General features: G+C 39.8%; 1 protein-coding gene across 2 annotated transcripts in view; it reads left to right on the top strand.

Moving 5' to 3' along the window:
- EPHA7 (EPH receptor A7) overlaps nt 1-22803 on the top strand; it is a 191359-nt gene that overhangs the window by 54624 nt on the left and 113932 nt on the right. The gene's annotated exons all lie outside the window — the stretch shown is intronic.

The following is a 22803-nucleotide window of genomic DNA, read 5'->3' as shown; positions in this document are numbered from 1 at the left end:
GGCAGGGGACTGGACTCGATGACCTCTCAAGGTCCCTTCCAGTCCTAGAGTCTATGAATCTATAAGGCAGAGTAAGAAAGCCCAAACTTTCTATATATAGCTTCTGATTATCTATATTGCCTTCCATGGAAGTTGCGGTTACTCAGCACCTTGCAGTATAGAGTCCTGAATGAGGGCAATAATGAGCAGTGGAAGAATAATAGGCATGTTTCAGCAGGAAGGAATTTGCAGTACAAACTGAAACAGAAGGTCTGTGAATCTAAATGCCAGCTGGACAGTCTGAGGAAGAGTATGCAGACAAAAGTAGTCTTGAAACACTTTGCTAGAAGCTCCACTTATAGAAGCAAGGAGGGGACAGATCAAATGATTGTGGTCATCATCTTCTAAGAAAAAGGATATTCAAGAGAGAACCTACTCAACTCAACAGCAGTAGCTCATTGGAAAGACTGAGAAGTAAAGAAAACAACAGTAATGTACTTTGCAATCCCGGCCGCTAAACTGTGGTTAAGGAAAAAATGGAAATGTTAGGTTAATGAAGGAGGTATACTATCTTTATTTATAAAGTTACTTACCCCTCACTGCACCACAATATTTGGAGTGTCTATATATCATAATTTAGAGTAATTTAAAACTCATGAATTTAAGACTACCCTCCGAAACCTTAACAGATGCAAACAGTAAATGAGTCTGCTGAGAAAAGACTGTATGGCTGTGTGACCTTCAGTAGAACAGTAGGGTACTCTTATTTCCTGGATTTAACTGGAGTAGTATAAAACCAGAACATTTATGCATAAGGAAAGGGTTTTGTGGGTACAGGGGCTAGTTTCCTTGCCAATACTTAGCAGAGCACAAAGACCCATTTCTGAAGTTTGGCTTTATCGATAAATCAAAACCTAAAAGGCATCATAAACCTCAGCCTCATCTTCCTTTCTGAGCTTGTCTGTCCCTGGGGTTTTCCTCCACCTGTCCTTCTATTCTACTTCTCCCTGGCCTGAAGAGGCACCCTCCCATCCCACCCCCCTTTATGTTGTGGTAGGAGTTGATTGGACACACCTGGCAGCAAGGGTCAGCAGTAATTTGCCTGAATCTGAATGTGAGGTTGTGGTACTTGAGCCAAAGATGACAGAACACAAGAACCTTGCATTCTTTTGCAGGGTCTTACAATCTGCTGATGTGTTATGGAGTGTTCCAAAGAGAAGAGGGGTAATTTATTCTCACCTGCCAGTGGGCATAAAGAAAGATGCTATGTTCTTAAACTCCAGCAGGAACAATTCACATTAAGTTTTTTTTTTTTTGATGGGGAGGTGGAAGACGGGGAACAATTATAACATCAATTAGACATTGGGACAGGCTGCCCAAGGGATGTTGTAGAAGCTTCATCTCGGAAAAGGTCAAAAGTCTAGACTAGACCCCTGCAAGCAAGCTGTGTGTATTCTACCCCACTCTAGTGTGGTAGACTGGACATTTTGTGGCAGCTTCACTCAAACTATAAGATGGTTGTGTCAATGAATTGAATATAAAAAACAGATTCTGTCAGTACAGGATCCCTGGAGCTACTTATTTTCATATTAAATTCCATTTTATTTTACTCTGCCTCCCATTTTCATACTTACGTGACAGATTTTTCTGTTGATGATGCACACACATTATGCGGTATGTGTGTGAGGAGGGAGAGATGGAGGTTTTAGCAGCCATACATTTGGAGCTTTGGGCACCTGTGGAAAGGTAGGAGGCAGTTTGTGGAGCAGGAGCAAGACTAATGTCTGTTTAAGAATCAAAACTGGCTGAAAAACAACTTTCTTAAGTTGTGAACATATTTGGGCCTGATCCGGAAAATACACTTAAGCAGAGTCATTCATGTGAAAAGTCTCATTGTTAAGCATGTAAGAGTTTGCAGGATGAGTCTTTCTCCTGTGTGCTTGAGTGTTTTAGGCGAGTTTGGTGTTCCTCTTTAATCTTAAACCATGTTACAACTAGCCAAGTGTTTCTGTTTTACTTGGCAAAGTTATCCACCATTATAAAAAATAAATGCTGCAGGTCAAACAGTGTTCAGTTTGGTCTATTTGGGTACCTTATTGGATAAGGGCAGCAAAGATAAATACAAAAATGCATTGTGATTTGAACAATGGAATTAATGGTTAGACAGAGGAGCTGGCAGCCTCTTCAGTACAGAATGTGATGGTGGGCTGTTAATTTGGGATCCTCACAATCTAGCATTGTACATGCTTCCTGCTTATTGTGCCCCATGTGCATGATGGCTAAGTCCAATATGTCACTGTTGCATCTGAGATTTCACAGATGTCGTGTGTGATGCGTCTCAAAACTCAAAGGAAAATAAAAAGGGCAAAACCAACTAAAGTGCTTTACTTTTCTAAAAGTGTAATAGTAGAATAATGACAAAGCCTTGGAAAGCTGAACTTTTGCAAGGCCAGTAATAACTGGTGATGTTTAACTGCTCTTGGCTTCATCTCAGTTACTTACCTGTTCCTGTCAGTTACCAGTTTAAAAATAAAAGACCAGTATAGAACGTAATAGCACAAAGTAAAATAGCAGTGCATTTTGAGACTCTGTCATTGCTGATGTATTTTACCATTGTATATTAAATAAAATAAAGGGATCTAATGATAGCGCTTCTAAAGAAAATACTAGTCAGCCAAGACTAAGGCCCCAATCCTTCAAACACACACAGGCTTAACTTTAGGAACATAAATAGTCTCACTGATGTCAATGGAACTTATTTACTTAAAGTCCATTCATATGTTCAATTCTTAATAGGAACAGCGTTCATATTCGCTTGTTATCTTTAAAGTGGCTAAAACTTTTTTAAGAAAGTTAGTGCGTGGCATAGCAGTGTTGGTTCTGGGAATTTCAGGAGATTTAATATTCACTATGCGGATTCCTGAAAAACTAAATACATCTTCTTAAAAAAAATACACAAAAAAAACCACCTGACAATTTTTATTTTGCAGAATATGTCTATTGTAAGTAAAACTAATATCATTTTCTCAGCATCACATAACAAATAGATAATGAATGAGGTCTGGAAACAAAGTAAATCTGAAGTAAAATTTCAGTTTTTGTTGCTTTCTATAAAATTACTTATAGAAATTATCCGTTTTATCCTCAAATTCTGTTCTGTGCCTTTCCAGTCCTTGGTATCACTTTCCACTAACTTTATTTAATTAAAATGGTAAGCCATTACATAACACTGTAATGCAAAATCTTTTTTCATTTTACAGTTTAATAACAGAACTCATATCTTGTAAGTGAAGAACAGGCTTCAGGTGTTGAAATCCCTGATAAATCCTTGCTCCCTGAATATCAATAATATCAATAATATCTTGTGATATTCTCTTTCCTATAATATCTTTCTAGGGTTTAATTTGTTTTTATGCCAAAAATCATTATATTACACTCTCTTTGATTAAATACTAGCTAAAATATACTCAGTTCTTTTAATACTTAGTCATCTCTATGGTGTTATTTTTTACTGGCTGTTTTCTATAGTAGGATTTGATATGCTTCTATTCTCCCTTCTATGTGATTTATTACTCAATTCCTGTATTTTACTTTCTGACAGAATGTGTACTTTTAATTTTTGCAAAAGCTCAAAAGGAAAAAGCAAAACAAAAAGCTGTGGCACGTAAGTTATTCCCTGTAGATTCAATTCTTCTTTAATATAACCACTTGCAGAAAATCCTTAATTTAGCGCCAAGGTTGCTCAAGTGCATGTTCACTCAATACAGTCACTGAAAATCAAAGAAATTACTAGCTAAGCCAATGTTCACATTCACACCAAACTCTATTTTAGTGCCTTACCATAAAAATTTAGTATCTTCCAACAACAACAAAAAAAAAACCCTCAGAAGATTCTGCTCCATAACTAACTCACTTTCAGTTCCAACAGATAGCCAGTCAAAACGAACGTGACCAATTCTCCACATGCACACTCAGATACAGCAACCTCAACTGATTAAAATCTGATCTCCACACTAGACAGATTGTTGGCTTCATTTTAGTCACTGAGATTCTATTGGCATGGCAGAGCAATACAAGTGTTACAAAAGTCTGTGTGTGGTATGTCAGGGGAAGGTATGATCTGCCCAGGATAGCTTTAAACACTCTTGTTTGGAGATTGATTTGCTATGTCCATTTGTCATTACTCTTCATTCTTCATCTAGTGGCTCAGGTAAACTTTTAAAAAGGTGTTACTTTTTCATTAAAAAATGAAATATTGAAGGTGAAGTTGTGTGTTTGAGTGTGATTTGAGGAACTGGATGGGTGTATTGGCTCTATACATTAGAACTGACATGAGTAGCTGAGAAACTAGTCTAGAACCTCTAGTCAGCAAGTCTCTGCACACCTTTGTAGTGCAGACCATGGCATTGATTGTTAGCACCTCTGTTCCTGAGCTCCCTTGCGTGTATTTATTCATCCCATCCATGCAGTCACCATATATGCCTCCCTCTCAACAATCCCCCCCCGCCCCCCGCAAATTTCCTGGGAGTGGCCATCAGGCATTCCACTCCATCTCCTATGCTTGTTAATAAAGAGGTAAGGAGAAAGAGAGGCATTTTGTGCTGTGCGTTTCTCAGGAGTGAAGGTTGCAGATCTGTTATGGAGAGACCCTCTCCTTTGAGCATCCTGTAGTTCTCCCAGGGCAAACCCATTCAGACTGAAATGAGCAGGTCTATTGGACTATATTCCTGCTGCCAGATGTAATAGGCATCAGGGAGTCTCATCAGGTGGAAGGGGGTGAACATAGATGTAGGCAAGGGAACTAATAGGCATGAAGGCCATTGTAGGAGAGGGAGGCTGAAACTAGAGAGTTAGGCTTCCCATTGGGGCCAGGACACTGGACTGTGTAGTGGGACTGGGGACAGATGCATGGTGGAGCTCAGAGAGGCAGCGCGGAATGCCTTCTGCCAAAGTCTGCACGTTGCATCTGTCCATGCACCTCTAGCCATGCCCATCGCTGCCTCTCTAGGATATGTTCCAGCCTCTTCCTTGAGGCAGCCCACATTTGAGAATGATTCCTATAGGTTTTCCTCCCAGACTGAAAGATTTAAGAGGTAAAACTAAGTTCAGCCTTAATTATGGAGCTGCTAGGGAACTTCTATTACACAAGAGTAACTCTTTAGGGAATTGCATCTTCATGATATGAGGGCAGAAGTTAGCCCCATCTATCAGTTAGGCCAGTTGGAGAACTTTGTGTATCTGACTTATAAAAAAAATCCCCATTTTTTACTTTGTGAATCAGCTTTCTTTGCTTGCTTGTAACAATTCCATCCAATTCCTCTGTTTTTTTTCCTGCTTAGCAGCTAGCAAGCAGACTGTGGACCAAACGTCCACACGTCATCTTGTGAACTAAGAAATCAAAGTTGATGAGAGTTTTTGTCTCAAACCAGTGACATGGAGTAGCTATCTGAATGATTACTCAAAGGAACTTACGTAAGGGGCAGATTATTCATAAACAGGACTCTGAGTCATGGTCACACATGTTAGATAAATTTATGAATTGGCTTGGCAATCAAAACTAATAGATGTAGCATGACAACATATAGGGGCCCTCCCCCAAATTCAGAACTCTGATTTCTTTATCGCATTGCAACGTCTTTAGAATGCTTTCTCCTCACTTTTCTGATACCAACTTGAAGCGGAAGGCACAACATACACAAAAATCAGAACTTTCAGAATTTTAAGTCTGACACTAAAATATGGTAAATACCTTGGATCTTTGTAAAGGAAAGCTTTCTGAAGCACACAAGACAATGTAGATTGTGTATTTATAGTGGCAATTATCGAGTAAAATCTATAAATGACATTTGAATAAATAGCCCTTTGGATGCACTATCACGGGGCTTAATTCAAAGCCCACCAAAGTCAGACTCCCATTGACTTCTGTGGGCTTGGATCAGGTCTTTAGGGCCCAATTTACTTTACTCATGCGAGTAGTTCCATTTGTGGCTCCAGACGTGCAGATACACAAACAGTGAACTGTCCTAACTCAGTTGAACTACTCATGTGCATGGGGTTATCTATGTTCTGCAGTATTTGAGGGATTTGACCCTTTAAATATAGTGTAGTGAATGAGTGTGCAAAGAAGCATTTTTTAATGTTTCAGAAAAGTACAGTCAATGCTACAGTCCAGATAAATGGCTAATGATTTCAGAATAAAGATTGGAGTTAATTTCAGAGAAGAAGAATGTTAAGTTACCCTAAAAAATTAATGCCCCTGAAATTCCTAAATTGGTTTGCAATTTTTTCTTACTTTTACACCATTTTTTTTTTTAGGGAAGCCCATGAAAAGATTACTTGTTGTAGCCTTTCCCAGAGAGTGACATAGCTAAAAAGCTTGATTAAGCAGCAGTATAGGACTTTGCAATCCAAGAAAAATATTCTTTTGTGTGGGTTTGGTGAATATCTTTTTGTCTTATATAACAGGAATAAAGTCTGTTGCTTCAGAGGATGCCAGGCTGGCACTAAAATGCTTTTTCAGGCATCCAACTCCTCCACTTTGCACTGGTGTTTAATCACTTGCAAAAGCCATGTGTTGCTTCATATTCTTCAACCATGCACATTATCCCTTAATTATATACAACTAAGCCCCTCTTGATTATAAGACATTTTGTTTGTTCAAAGGCATTTACAAATACATTTTCTTATCAGTTCTTTGTTGAACATTTACACAACAGGGAGCTGTTTAAGTATGAAAATAAACCATTTCAAAAAAAATCTTGTTTGACCCACCCACCTGGCCTCCATCTGTGATTATTCTGTTTTCACAATCTGTTGTCTGCTTTTCCTCTGCATGCTTTTTATCATTTCAGATGGGTGCTGTCTTTGAACTGCGTTACTACCTCTCCCTATTTTCTCTGAGCTGCTTAGTGTGAAGTGACATTTCCATATCCTCAGGATCAGCCAGGCAGATTTGATATGTTATTAGCTATAAGATACAGTGGTGATCAGGGTGTGCAATTAGTAGAGACAGCTTCATTTCACAGTATTGTGCCTCTTGCTTTACTATTTGGATCTGCAGAGTTATGAGATTCTGGGAAGTTTCCCTAATGAAAACTTTCAGCAAATAGGGTTATCACCCTTTCTAGTACCACAGTCTTACTGAAGCAAACCCAGAAAAAGAAATCTGTTCACATTTTATTCTAACTCTATTTTGTACTAATATATTACCATGATAATGTCCTTCCTGAATTTCTTTCAAATGGGCATGTTAGATTTGTTTTTATCTCTTCAGAAACTTCTACCTGTTTCTTTAGATTATTAATAAAACCTAATCTAACTTAATTTTTTATTATAATATTAGAAATGTAGGTCATGATGAAGCTCCTCCTGAATTCAGTGTGAAATGTTCCTTTGGCTTCAATGGATTTTGGAGTGGGCCCATATTTTGAAAAAGTTTAATGTTTTTATTTCCTTACCCATACCTTCTAGTCCTCCCACCCACCTAGACCTAGTTGTGGAGTATGGGGAGCTCAATTACCTAATTTTTCCTCCAAAAACCACAAATACTTGCGCATTTCCTTAACTATAGCCATGTGACTGTTCCCTCTGAAGTCAATAAGACGACCTACTGCTTAAAGTTAAGCACATGAATAAATATTTGCAGGATTGGGGCCTTAATCAGGTCCTCCATTCCCCAGCACAGAGATGCAGAGAATGGCCTGTTTTGCTTTTCCTTTTCACAACAGGATGACCTTTCTCTTGGATAGGTTGGCCAGCTGTATAGTTCTGGGGGACAGCCTGGAATCCCCCAGATATATTCTGCTGGATCAAGGCCTAGAACATTAACAGTAGGTCACACTATCCAAAGGAAACAAAAATCTGGTTTTGAATTATTTTAATTACATTTCAATTGGAAAACCTATAGAGATGTCTGCTGCTGTTTTACATTATGAACAAGCCCTCCGGATATATTTCTTGCTGGCTCGTCATTAAGCATTACTACAATTAAATTAAAAATCTAATTCAAATAGATCGTGTCAAAGCATTTTTAAAAAAATCTACACTTACCGCTTTTTTTTAATTAAACAAAATAGTTTATCTTGAAACGGGTTACTTTAGTTTTCTCAAGAATATCCCTGTAATTCAGTCTGTGACAGAGATTTCATGCAGTGAAGCAGAATTTTGAGATTGTCCTCTGGAGATCTATGCATGCATGTCAGGGGTGCTGGAACAATTTTGATAGTGGTGGTGCTGAGAGCCATTCAATCAAACTGTAAACGCTGTGCCTAATGGAAACCACTTCAAACTAGGGGTGTGGCAGCACCCCCGCATCACTATGATGCATCTTATCCTTTGTATGTGGAATAAGGAGGTCAACAGTCCTCAGACAGAACACTCAGATCCTGCAGAAAGCCTCTGTAGGGCTGGGAATCCAGGACTGAAAAGAATGAGGCCACATTTGGGGAGGGGTGGGAGTGTTCAGAATGTCCTTCCCCGCCAGCACTGGGGAAGTGTGCTTAGAAGTTTATACCCAAGGGTGCCTTAATTCTTGCAAGCGCTCATCTGAGTAGTGGAGCCTCCCTTTATAAGTTGTTCAAGAGACTGCTGCCTTTTGGGGAAGCCCAGTGTCAATCTGGCTCTGACAGAGCTGTACGAATGGGGAACCAGAGGAGAGCTGCAGTGGACATGTAGAATGGAGGCACAGGGCATCTGAACACATAGACCTCTAGTGCTGACAGACCCCAAATTATACAGGGCACTGCTGGGGAGTAAGCTCCCTGTTATTTTTACAAGAAGAAAAACTCCTCCCTTAGCCCTCCTACCCCTTCACCTCTCTTGACATAAGAATTTGGAAGAAGCGCCACAAAGAGAATGTCTTGAATTTTCCCTCAGCCAACCTCACACTCCCTCTCACAGGTTTTTCTGCCGGAGGCAGGGGTAATGCAGATTGTCTTTGAATATTTGGACACTATGATCTGATGAGAGGAATACGGAAGACCCAGTCACGGACTTCAGTTGTTCACAGCAGAGTGAAGGAGACGATAGTGTTTTGGGTGTTCTGCCTGGCTGACTTCATTTTGAAAGGCTACTTCAGACTGTATGGCTCTTCTAAAGCCAATCAGACAAGAATAAACCTTCCACCTGTTCACTGTGCTCTCTAACATCATTCTCATGCACCCAGTTGCCAAAGGTGTTGATCTTTACAGAGTATGTGACTGTAGCCCTGGGAAAGGGGGGAACTATTTGATAGCAGCATAATGCCTAAACTAGTGATAGCTGCCAAAGCAGAAGGTCCCTTTGAATTGGGAGAAGCCTCTAAGGCAGGGGTGGCCAATCTGAGCCCAAGAAGGAGCCAGAATTTACCAATATGCATTGCCAAAGAGTCACAGTAACATTTCAGCAGCCCCCCCACCCCCTGCCTCCAGTGTCTCTCATCTGCTAGCAGCACTGTGGATCACCACCTAACCCTCCATCCCTGCGCCTCCCACCCACTGCAATCAGCTGTTTTGCAGTGTGCAGGAGGCTTGAGGTGGGAGGAGGAGGAGCAAGGGCATGGCAGACTCAGGGGAAGAGGCGGGGGCCTGGGGGAAAGGAGTGGAGTAGGGCCGGGGCCTGGGGCAGAGCCAGGAGTTGAACAGTGAGCACCCTGTAGCACATTGGAAAGTTGGCGCCTGTAGCTTCAGCCTCGGAGTTGGTACCTATGCAAGGAGCTGCATATTAACTTCTGAAGAGCCGCATGTGGCTCTGGAGCCACAGGTTGGCCACCCCTGCTCTAAGGCTGTGTAACAAGAAGCATCTGCAGAGCCTGTTTGCTTTTGAATTGAGCATATAGTGTTAGGAAAAAAATTGCTGCCCAGAAGTTACCACATGGTAACCTATAGTTTCAGCTCTTGCTATGTATTTCTACCTGAACTTTCTTCCTTAAATAAAAATATTTTAAAGCCATCCTGGGTGAAATTCTATGTCATACCTTATACAGGTCAGACTAGAGGTTCATAGTGGTCCTTTCTGGCCGTGAAATCTATGAATCTTTTGTAGTTCATTATAAAGCCTTCAGACAAATACAACAGTTGTCAGCTTTGACTGCTTTTTTATTTTTTTCAGAAAATTGAATCATGTTATTACTTACTGTAGATTATTTATTGAGCTCTGGCAGTAATCTTGATGCTATGTAGGACATAAAAGACAGTCCTTTGCCTACGCTGCTTGCTATCTAAGGCCCTGATTGTGCTTTGCTCATGGACAGACCCCTGTGCATGGACAGACACTTGTGGCCTGCAAAGACCCCCACTGATTTTGGTGGAGTTGGAGTTTAATTGCAGTGGAGTTTGAAAAAGGAGAGCACAAAATGTAGCTGGTTTGTGGATCATTCTCATTGGGAAGCTTCAAGCATCTTTGTTGATCCAAGCTATAATCAAAGGAATAACTGATGAAAATAATCTATTTTATTGATTTCCTCACTGGTAATTTTTTTGGAGCTGTTTCTTGCTACACACTGAAACAAATCTGTGACCTTTATTCAGCAAAATATAGTCTATTTCATGAGTCTATTTAGAAAATGTCACTGTTTTTGTATTGAAAGTTTGAGTTTGTGTAGCTAGTTTTATTTCATTATAACAATGTTTAGTGACTAAAACCAACATAGCAAAATGATCTGTCAGCGTTTGTGTTATATAATCATAAAACTTCACTGTGAGAGCATAATAATCTAGGGGCTGATTGTCCCCCTGATGGTGTCTATCACTCTTTGCTCATGGAGGAACCATACTGCTCTGAATCCTTTTGAAGAGCCTTCAGCAAGGAGAAGGATGGGCCAGTAGCTGAAATGAGAGAGCCAAGACAGAGCTGAGACAGGAGAGTCTTAGTGCATCATTCCCGCTAGTTCATTCAGACTTCTCCATGGATAGGCCCGCCGAGCAAATGTGGAGGCACACAATCTCCAAATGAATGGATCAGGTTCTGGTAGGAGGAATCCACTTTCTTCTTTGCTGGGGCTGGGAATGTAGTTCTGTACCCTGATATTCCGTTGGGGGATGCATTTCACTTCCCCCACCACTCCACATACTACCTGCATAGAGCTTGTATCCTCGGTGTTATGAATTTCACCCATGGGATAAAGGGTTGTTATTAGAACATGTTAGCTAGCATGTTCAGCTAATGGATTCTAAAATTCTAGCATACAAGAAGTTGTATTTAGCAGCTCACACTAAAGTAAAATGTGGCTCATCTGTATTAGAGTTTTAGAAGCTGTTATTTACAATGTGCTAGCTAATGTTCTATTAAAAAAAAAAACTGTTTATCCTAGTCCACGCAAACCCAAAGTGAGTGTTTTGTATACAGAATACCTGGAAAGATTATATTTTTGTTTGGTTGGTTTTTTACCTTTTTCTTGCCTCTGGAATATCAGGAATGTCGTCTTGTTTTCCCTGTTTTTGTTGGTGTACTTCTTTCATGACTTGGAAACATATAGTGGGAGTTTTCTCAGCTGTTATTAGAGAACAAGTACAATTATTTACAAAAGTCTTGATGAAAAATTTGTTCTCTTTAAGAAAATTTTGACCAAATTTTCTTGTTGAAATATTAACATTCATTAGAATTTCTGATTGAGTCCAAAAATAATTTTGAAAAGAATCTAAATTCAGAATATTTGTATCAGCTCAACCTTTTGAAAGACTAGGCATGTTAAATAATTAACAATAGTCATTTTTATACCAGGGTTTTTACTTAACTAAGTAAAAAAAAAAAAAAAAAAAACAAAACACCTCACATTTTCCATTTCAATTAATTATGTTTTTCTTCCATACTTGTAATATCATAATACCATTAATTCCTCAGTGTAACATAGAATCTTCAGTGGACTCCAGCAGGGAAAAAAAAATTTCTGTGAGGAACTGGAAAAACCCTGAACTTTTAGGCACTTTTTTATAGGTATGATTCTGCAAGGTGCCTAAGTTCTGTGGCCTAATCAAGCAAAGCACTTAGCGTGTGATGAACTTCAAGCATTAGAGCGAGCATCTTGAAGGTTTGATCCTTGTGTTTTCATTAAAAAAAAAAAAACAAAAATGGAAAGAACTGATCTATTTTCCTCTTTTCTCATCCCCTTTTTTGAAGGTTATCATTAGCAGAATTTCAGCCTTTTTCATTTACCTTTTTCTTGTGAGTTTCACCCGTTAAATTTTCAAAGCTGTTCATGGTAATTTAGCTGTGCTATTCCCATGAAGGTTAATGTGAGGTCACATGTCTAAATCTTTACATACTTTGAAAATGTAGGGGGTAAGCATTAGGTACTATGCAACAGTAAAATTTGTCCAAGCACTTAATTTTGTTCAAGACTGCACCAGTGTCATTTTAATTGCTATTTAAATGCATTCTTTATTACAGTGTTTTCATTCATAGTATTTAGGCTCTAAGTAGTTCTGTTGTTGCAGTGCAGTGAAACTGTGTATTCTCTGACTTGCCCACTCAAGAAAAGAAGCTTTATATTCTGTGATTGTTTAAGTATAAGCCAGCAAAACATTTGAGAATATTGCTCTATAACTATTGGATTTCTTTGCTCCTAGAGAAGTTAAATAAATGATCTGGCATCTTGCTACACTGTATGAATTTTAAATGTATCAGAAAGAACCTCATATTTAAGAGGATCTGTAGGAAGCAGGATTTTTCATTTAATCTTAAAAAAACCCCTCTATAGTATTATTTAAATGTTCAAAAATTTCTGCAAACAGCATTATGTGAACATCTCAGGGAAGACATTAGGAAGGCTTTGGACAACAAGGGTGGGAGGTGAATATCAAGTCAGAGAGATTCTTGACAGGCAACAGCAAACATTCTGCTAGTGATGGTATGCAGTCACAGGACAGCCCTATTTAGATATGTCATTCACACTATTGCTGATGCACCATTAAAAGTCTTATGTTTACTCTGGCTAAACCATACAACATAATTCTTTGATTGAAACATACATAATCTTTAGACACTGTTGCAGTTAAAAAAACATTTGCAAGATGAAATAAACATCTTTTTCAGCTAGACATTTATCATTGTATAGTAGTTAGATAAATGAAATACTACAGTCTGGGATCCTTATAAAACACTATATATTAGGTGCCATAGAAGGCATAACAGATGCCATCTCTGACTATAAAAGTAATTTACACTGTCTAACTTAGTCATGACTGGAACACGCACATGAATTACTGGAAAAGGGGATCTAGGATTATAAAGTCTCCCTTTGCTGCTGGATTTTTTCCCAGCCCCCTTTTGCACTGAACTCTGCAATTGAGAGTTATTATAGGATGATCTGCTTTTACTTACCTAAACTTTGCAAATAGACTGACTCTAAAACTATCAGTCAAGTCTATGTTGTAAGAGTGAAACTTTTTTTCTTTTAAAAACTTTTGTTTATAACTATATATTTACTGTCCATGTGATTACAAATCTTATATGTCCTGTGCCAAATTGTCATGTGTTTGCAGCAGGATAATACAGAAGGGATCTCACAAATCTTAATATAATCATTACACCATGTTGTTTTCATCGTCCCGTCTGCTGTTCATTTTCATTGTGAAAAATCATTACAGATCAGTGACAGGAGGTCTGGATTTGAGGCTGATGGTTGTAATTACTCCCACTGAGGCACTGTCAATAGGATTAAAATAAAGATTCTGGAGCTGTCCATCCTAGATGAGGTCAGCAATACTAGCAGTGTGAGTACTCTTTCTGCAAGCTGTGCGTTCAGTTCTGAATTATAGAACCGTAGATGTTAATATGATACAAATATTTGAAAGCTCCAGTGTAGAAAGGCCAGTCTTTTTCTGCATTAACTACAGTGTCCATCTGTAATAAATAATCTAGCAATATCCATCCCAGTCCTGAGTTATATGTATGTTAATTTTAATGTTTTAGAACCCCAGAGACTTAAAATTACAGAACAATCCATTTTATGTTTTATAATTAATAAGCTCCTTGCAGCTGCATAATTTCAACCAAGAAACATCTGCACAAACTCCTAGCATATACATAATTTCTACAAGAAGGAATTAGCTGAATTACCCTTAATGTCTACCGGCAAGAAAGTGGTCTTGTGATTTGGTTTGTGTTATCTGGAGAACGGATATTTATGTTCAGTATGTCCAAATCAAAACAAAACAAAAATTCTAGCCACTGTCTAAGGAAAAATAATAACTGAACAGAGCAAAACTAAAAGGTAAATGGGAATCCCTGTTGATCAAATCAATTTTTATTCAAAATGTACAGGAGGAGAGGATTAACGGTGAAAAACCTGGCCCCACTGAAGTCAATAGAAGTCTTGCCATTGACTTCAGTGGGACCAGGATTTCTTCCCACATTCATAAGTAAATTACTAGCAGTTTAACCCTCATTTCCACCAAGGTCCACTTTTTTGTCACCATTGGATTATTAACTTCTTAGAGGCTACTGTTTTATTAACATTACTTTAATTTGCACTATGTATAAAACTATGGTATTTGTACAAGTATGATTTGCATGTGATGGCAGGGTCAGTTAAACATGACATATCAAGAATTAATGATTAAGCTCTATTATTCTGATAATGCAGTGTATATTTATTCATTTTCTTACAGTGATTATTCCAATATTATATACTGGTGACAAACAGTAATTAAAGTTCCAATCACCACATGCAACATATTAAGTTTTGTTATTTTTCATGCAGATTGAGAAGTTATGATCAAAAAACCATGTTCAGTCAAGCATCCACCATGCCAAAAATGGTATAAAGAGTGGTTGCATGCCCTTTGATTCTGTAATCTAACTGCTCTCCCTAGTTTCTCCGCATTTCTTCATAACAATAATTCTCCTGAATGTATTATTAATGTCAGTGCTATTTGCCATCTTCCCTCCTATTATCTGAACAAGATTTATTGCTAATTTATCCTTCTTTCCTATATTATCCCAATTTAAATTCCAACCCAGCTGTACTAACACAAAAAAATACCTAGCTTTTCATAGCTTTTACACTGAAAAGTTTTTTTAAAGTTGCATCAAAAAATGTATATTACTTAAGTTAACAGCTTTCTTTGTCCTCTTTGTCTCCCACAAGTGGGACTCCAAAATGCCATATACTGCTTTCCACATCTGCTCTGGGGCAGGAACACCCATGGGAAAAAAATAGAGGGTGCAGAGATCCACCGACGCCAAGCTCCCCTCATGTCTCTCACGCACCGGCGACCCTGCGCTTACCAACTCCTCCTCCTCCTCCCTCTAGCACTTCTGGAGCACCGCGAACAGCTGACTCGCAGCGTTCAAGCTCTGAAAGTGAGGGAGAGGAGAAAGGACGAGGCGTGCTCAGGGAAGGAGGCTGCGAAGAGGTGGGGTGAGGGTGGAGCAGTGGTGGGGCAGGGACTTGGGGAAGGGGTGGAGTGGGGATGGGGCCTCGAGCAGAGGGGGTGGGGTCGAGAACCCCCCCAGAAAGATGAGGAGTCAGCTCCTAAGCATGATTTTTAGTTAGCCAGATGTCCGCTTATCATGGATGGGCCCAAGTTTCCCGTGGTCAGGCAAAGTCCTACCAGTCCTGGCTCTCAGTGTTCTGTGCTGTATTTACTTCAGATTTACCCATAAGTATGTCATCTAAGAGACCAGCAAGCAGTGGCAGTGTTGGTAATGCTGCTAAACGTAAGCATGTGTCAATATCAATACAGCAAAAGGTGGAATTGTTGCAGAAATTGGAAAAGGGCACATCGATGCATGCTTTGTGTGAGTTTAACAATGTAGGGTCATCTACAGCACTGCTTCTCAAAGTGGTGGTCCGCAGACCATCGGCTGCCGGCCCATGGCGAGTTTCCTCATAAGAGCGTCGAATAGGATAATAATATAGCACCGGTCCCCTGGCACACTGGAAAAAAAAATTGCTGGTTCCCCACATCAGAGAGCTTGAGAAGCACTGATCTACGGTATATGATTTGAAGATTCAAGAGAATCAAATCCTTAAGTATTTTACCAAAAGTGGTAGTAAAAAAAAGTATGAGTATTCGTAAGACATTGAAGGAGGGAAAAAGTGATTTAGATAGTGCGCTTATAAATTGGTTCAAGCTTCATAGGAACAAAGATGTTAGAATTTCAGGTGAGATGGTGACAGCACAAGCAAATATATTCCACAAAGAACGTAACCTGCGGCATGAGTGTGACTGTTTGCAAAGATGGCTTCAGAAATTTCAAAACAAGCATAGCATTAGTCTGGATTGCATGTGCAGTGAAAAAAGAAGTTCAGATACGGAAGCTGCCGCTAAGTATGTTGATAAATTTTCACAGTTAGTGGCAAATGAGAAGTTATCCCCAGAGCAGGTATATAATACCGATGAAACTGCTCTCTATTGGTGTTGTATGCCTACAAAAATGTTGGCTAGTGATTCTGAGGAGCCACCATCTCGTATGAAGGAGTCAAAAGACAGGGTAACTCTCCTTGGTTGTAGCAATGCATCAGACTCTCACAAATGTAAGCTCATGGTTATTGGGAAAAGTGTGAAGCCAAGGGCATTCAGAGGGGTGAAAATATTACCAGTGATCTACTGTGGCAACAAAAAGGGATGGATAACAACTAATCCATGTCTTGAATGGTTTGAGAAGTATTTTGTACCGGAGGCAAGAGCCCATTTCATCTCAATAGGTCTGGATCCGAAGTGCAAAATTGTACTAATTCTCGACAATTGCTCTGCCCACCCTAAAGTAGAACTGCTTGTCAAAAATAACATGGTGGGACTGTATTTACCCCCAAACTGTACCTGACATTCAGCCTTGTGATCAAGGTATTTTATGATCCCTGAAGTATATGTACAAGTCCAAGTTTATGCACCAAATACTAGTATTGCTTAAAGATGGGAAGAGTTTGACAACATATAGGAAATAATTTAACCTCAAGGATATGATTTGGACACTAGCTAGAGCCTGGAACAGAGTAACTCCTACTCTGAAGAATAGATGGCACAAATTGTGGCCAGGCCTAATGTTTAAGGACAATCCTGATGTCAACGACGAGTGCGAGTTCACTGGATTTGAAGGGTCTGAAAACCAAAAAATTGTTAGTGAGTTAATGGAGTATAACAGTGGTATGTCTCATGATGTAGTATTTGAACTAGCCAAGGATTTGGGAGAGGAAAATTTACTAGAGTGGATGAAAGTCGACACAGATGCACCAATTGCTAATCAAATGATGGATGAAGAAATTGTGCTATGGTACAGCAGGGAAAAACCAAAGATAAGAAGAAGCCAGTGATGGTGATAAGATGATGAGGAGTATGTCACAGCAAAAATTTCTATCGATAAATGCATTCAGTTGGCAACAAATTTAGTAGAAGGACTGGAGCAAAGACATTTCATTTCTGAGCAAGCGATCATGTCTCTCTACATGATACGAGAAAAACTCATTAAAGAAGAACCAAAATACATGAGACAAGCCCCGCTGGAAGTTTGGTTAAAGGTAGCAAGGAGGAGTGTGGAGCAGCACTCTACAGTCAGAAGTCCTGTTGCCTCCACTTCATCTACTCCGGATATACATACAGCAGAGACCCCAGATGTAATTTGAGTTAGCAGTTATTGTCACATCACTTTGGAAGGAATCATTTTAGATTAGTAAATTATAGATTTGCCTGTATTATTATCTATTTATTTTTCATATCTTATGTTTTTATGCTTTATCTACTTGTTTCCATGTGCCAATACAATAAAATTGGGTAACAACACTAACACTGTAAGCCTTGGCTTGGCGGCCTTGCAAGCGTTGTTCAGTTTATTCAGCTCGGTGGCGAGATAAATATAATAAGAGACCCATAGGCATGGGAAGTAGGGGTGCCGGAGGGTGCTGCAGCACCTCCAGGCTTTGCACCCAGTGGAACCCCGCTGCCACCCGGGATCCCAACCGCCGGCTGCCCTGCCTGGGGGCTCCAATGCAGGCCCCAGGGTTCCAGCCATTGGTCCCTCTGCTGTTGCCCATGGTCTCAGCTGCCATCTGCAGGGGCTCTGCTGCTGCCCAGGATCCTGGCCGCTGGGCTACACTCCTGGCCCTGGCCCGGGCCTCCACAGCTGCCCCCAGCTGGTCCTATCCCAGGGCAGTGAGGTGCTCGAAGAGGGATAAGGCTGAGACCACAGCTTGGGGTGGCTGTGGAGCCCTGCAGCTGATGGCTGGGACCCCGGGCAATAGCAGAGGTGTCAGCAGCTGGGACCTGGGGCCAGCAACTGGGACCTTGGGTGGCAGCAGAGCGGGCGGCAGTTGGGATCCCGGGCGAGGGGCTGGTGACTTGGACCTGGGGCCGGCATCGTAGCACCTGGTTGGGGGGCTGGCGACTGGGACCCTGGGTGGCAGCGGGGGGACCACAGGCAGGGGGCCACGCTGGGCTCAAAGCCTGGGGTGCTGCAGCACCCCCGCATCCCTACTTCCCGCGCCTATGGAGACCCGCTGGCTGGAAAATTCTCTGGTTTGGCACCAGTCAGGTCTTGAGGGTGCCAGACTAGAGAGGTTCATCCCTTAAATTCCCTGTACAGCCATATGTGTACTAGGAAACACCCAGAGTTACTGCAGTATGGTACGGAGAGGGCCTCTGGAGACATCCATTCTGTTCCCAGCTCTGATGTACTATTTGACCTTGGGCAATTTGCATTCACTCTGTGTGCGTTTGTTTCCCCCTTTCAGGCTTTTTTCTATTATTTCTCTTCAGGACACAGGCTGTCTTTTCCTACATATTTGTACAGTGCCTAGCACAATGGGGCTTTGAGCTTGTGTGGGGCCTCTAGGTGCTAATGTAGCATGAACAATAATTTTGTTGTTTTGCTCATCATGCACCATGTGCCACATTTAAATGTGACTCCTGTTATTTTTTTAAACATGGCAAATTGTCTTTTTCCCATTTAGGACCACCACATATGCAAAATCTTAAATTTTAAAACAAAGCTACTTGCTACCTAGGCAAAGTATCAAAATATTGAGAGATACAGGATCAAAAGCAAAATGGGGATTAAATTTAAATCATCACCTCAGCGTTGGCTACAGAGTAGCTGTTATAAAAGGATAATACTATATATAGAGGTCTGCGGCTAGCATTAGCATTTCTTTAGTAAATGGTTATTTACAATTAATGAGAGACACAAGTTGGGTGAGGCAATATCTCTTATTGGACCAACTTTTGTTGCTGAAAAAGGTAAATTTTCCAGCTCCACAGACCTTTCAGATACCATCTAGAGATGTTAGTCATTTTTTCTCCATTAGATCAAAATATATATTTTAATGATTTGTAAGTTAAAAAAAAATAAATTTTGACAATTCAGGGAGATTGGGCCAAGGGGAAAAACAATCAATAGATAATTTCCTGTCTTAGCTTAAAAGAACAGAAACCAAATTTAGAAAGGGAAAAAACAGCAATAAGCTAATTCGTTTCTTTAATTCCACCGGAAAAAAGAGGAACATTGCCCTTTTTAATATAATGTATGGTACCTTGACAATATCCCTTTTTAAATTTCTTAAAACCTTTTTGTGTGTGATATTGGTGTGTTTGCTATTAGACTTTGTGGTAGAATCAGTTGAAAGCAGCTTTTTAAGGCTGTTAAGGAATGCATTGCAGGAATAATGTTGCTCTATATTTATGGGGTGCTTAAGTTGAAGGAATAGTAATTAAATGCCATCACGTGGGCCTCTTATTAGAACTAAAGATGATGGAGATAGTAGTACGATACAATGAGTGTCTGATCCTGCTGCCTCTGGTATGCACTGCATAAGAATAAAGAGCATTCACTTAGAGTAGTAGCAGACATTCAAATCCTTTGATCTATAATAAAAAATGCTCACTTACTTTAAATAACAAGTGACTGAGCATATACATGTCTAGATCAAGCCATCAGGGGAAAAAATGTAAAGGGGTTTTCTGTTTGTTTTGTTGTTTTGTCTGAAATCTCTATTTTCTTTTGGCATCTTTGCTTTGTAATGTTCCCTGCTGAGAGGGACAGACTGGATTCACAGTAGGCATCTGTGCCTTTCAAGTTGCTCTTTGCCCTGCAGAGGACTGCATGCTGGAAGATGCAGTGTGTTTGTCCAGTGCTTTCCTCATCTTCTGAGGAACTTGACTAGCTAAGACAAGACAGGAAATCTATTATTTGGTCAGGTGGCTGGATCTTAATTGAGTGTGCTGGAATAATAGATGTAAGTTTAATGCATTAATATTTATTTATAGTTGATATTTACAAAACAGTTTAGCATCTGTGCCCTTCATCCTTGTCCTGGAAATCTTGGAATAATCTTGAGAGAGGATGAAAAAGACTAATTCTGCATTAAATTTGAACTCCTAGCATCATCTGAAAACTCAATGTGTCAAAGTTTATCCAAATGTTTGTTCCAAAATGCTCTGATGAATGCATACTAAGGAATTCTTGTTAGATGTTTGTTTTTAATGGTGCTATATTAGGAATGTTACCCTGCAGGGATACAATCAATGAAAGAGAACATATATTTTCCAAACATAGGGCTAGATCTCTTCTGAGGTAAATTAATGCAACTTCATTGACATCAAGCAGATTATTTGGCTTAGAACCTCTACTTTTAAAACAGGACAAACTCCAAAATGTCATTATGATTATTGTCTTTTGGACCTACTTTTTCTTTAGAAAATTGAAAAAAATCAGAGGTAAATCTTCAGACAATTTTTCATTTGTTTCATGTGTAATGAACTAAATCAAGAGTGGATTTTATTAGTCCAAGTGAGGAAAATTTGACCTGTATAATTTATATCTGAGTTGCATAGTACTCCTATACCTTAAGTGGAATTGTATGGCTACTACACTACAATGCACCTGATCTAAAACCCACTGAAGTTTACCTGACTCTTTTTTCATTGATTCTAATGGGTTTTGAATGAGGCCCAGTGTTTTTAGACCATACCCATCACTGTGGTATCTGATCTCCAAAACCACATGTAAATATTTTTAAATCAGTAACTCAGTACCTGCTGTGAGACAGCCTCACCAATCAAATGTGAATGCTACCAGAGCAAATGCTTTTTCTGTGTATGTATAAGGACTCTTTAACTAGCTTTTCCCAGTGAAGATTTTAACACCTGATATTAAGCTTCACCCACAATACATTTTTCACACACATAAGCAGTGGCTTAGAGGTTAAATTGTCTGTGCTGTGGTTGCCTGATTTATTGGAGAACAGAACTTGAATGAAGCTGTGCAGTTGAAAGAGCCTGAGTTTCATGAGAAGCTTTTAGAGGAATTCTGTACTCTTGCGTGTTTTCTGTTGATAGTGGTTGCTATATTAGCAAGTGTGCCCCTGTAACCTTCTTCACTTAAGGTGAAATGGGGTCATAATCTGTTTACCATTGGTGGCTTTTTCCTTTGTTCAGTACGATGCAGCCATCCTCCATTTGAAACATTCCAGCAGGTTTGGGAACAAGGAGGATTACTTAGAAAATAATCTGTTTAATAACCTGTGCAGGTTGATTTTCTACCCTATAGTTAACTGAAGTAAAGGTTAAAAATACATCCATTAATCACATTCAGGTAGGTTTTTAAATGTTTTTGCTCTATAAGCAAGAAAATGCATTGTGATTTGTTTAATAGAAGATAAATGCTGGTGATTGAAAATGTGTTCAAAAATCACAGTTTAATAGCTCGTACAATAATCAAGCAAGCAAACAAAATTATTGTAACTTCACAATGAGCTAGTTTGTCCATAGCTCTTTAGTGGGTGCACAGGGGTTGGAGTGGGAATCCAGTGAGCTATTCCCCACTCCTTATACTCCAGGCACAATTGTCCAGGACAGCGAGAAGGACCAGCTCCATTTCTTACTGGCATTAGGTGCTGGTTGGGCACCCTGGTGAAAACAGACTGCTTAATCCAGAATGAGGGGAGATTTGATAGCTGCTTTCAACTACCTGAAAGGAGGTTCCAAAGAGGATGGATCTAGACTGTTCTCAGTGGCACCAGATGATAGAACAAGGAGTAATGGTCTCAAGTTTCAGTGGAGAAGGTTTAGGTTGGATATTAGGAAAATCTTTTTCACTAGAAGAGTGGTGAAGCACTGGAATGGGTTACCTAGGGAAGTGGTGGAATCTTCTTCCTTAGAGGTTTTTAAGGTCAGGCTTGACAAACCCCTGGCTGGGATGATTTAGTTGGGGTTTGGTCTTGCTTTGAGCAGGGGGCTGGACTAGATGACCTCTTGAGGTCCGTTACAACCCTGATATTCTATGATACTATGATCCAGAAGAATGGAGTAGCATGCACACTTTCTCTGTGTACTAGGGAACTCTGGAAGGGATTGTGCCTCCCCTTGAGGGGTGTATCTAAATGCCACCAAATGGCCCACAGTGTACCTATAACACAAGTACTGGTACTGATTGAAGCCATGATTTTCATTCTATTCTATTAAGACTTTCAATGTATTTGAACTTTTGCTGAGTTAATTTACCCAGTGATTCATCATACCTGTAAATATGCACTTCTGAGGCCAGATGGTTAGCTGATTTAAATTGGAGCTATGCTGATTATACCAGCTGAAGTTCTTGTCCAGTTTTAATTGATTTTGATGTGTCTGAGTGGAGAATTGGGTCCTAGCTGTCATATTTCTTTAATCTTCACAGTCAAAATACTTGGCCACCAGCTGCTGGTCCAATTGTAGTGTATGTTTGCATTGCAGCTCATGCCACTAATTCAGGTTAATGGCACAAGATGAAGAATAATATATATTTGTCATTATGTAGCTGAGCACAGTGCCTTGCTTTTGCTGAAGTAATTTGATGTCAACAATATCAGTGCTGTGGAAGTGTACACTCTCTATGTAACTGAGATGGAGAAGGAAGCAGGGCAGATGCACATGCAAG

Source organism: Chelonoidis abingdonii, chromosome 3, assembly GCF_003597395.2.
Source record: "Chelonoidis abingdonii isolate Lonesome George chromosome 3, CheloAbing_2.0, whole genome shotgun sequence".
In the NCBI taxonomy this organism is placed as follows: domain Eukaryota; kingdom Metazoa; phylum Chordata; order Testudines; family Testudinidae; genus Chelonoidis; species Chelonoidis abingdonii.
The sequence above is the reverse complement of the archived record's forward strand: the minus strand, read 5'-3'. Positions and strand labels throughout refer to the sequence as shown.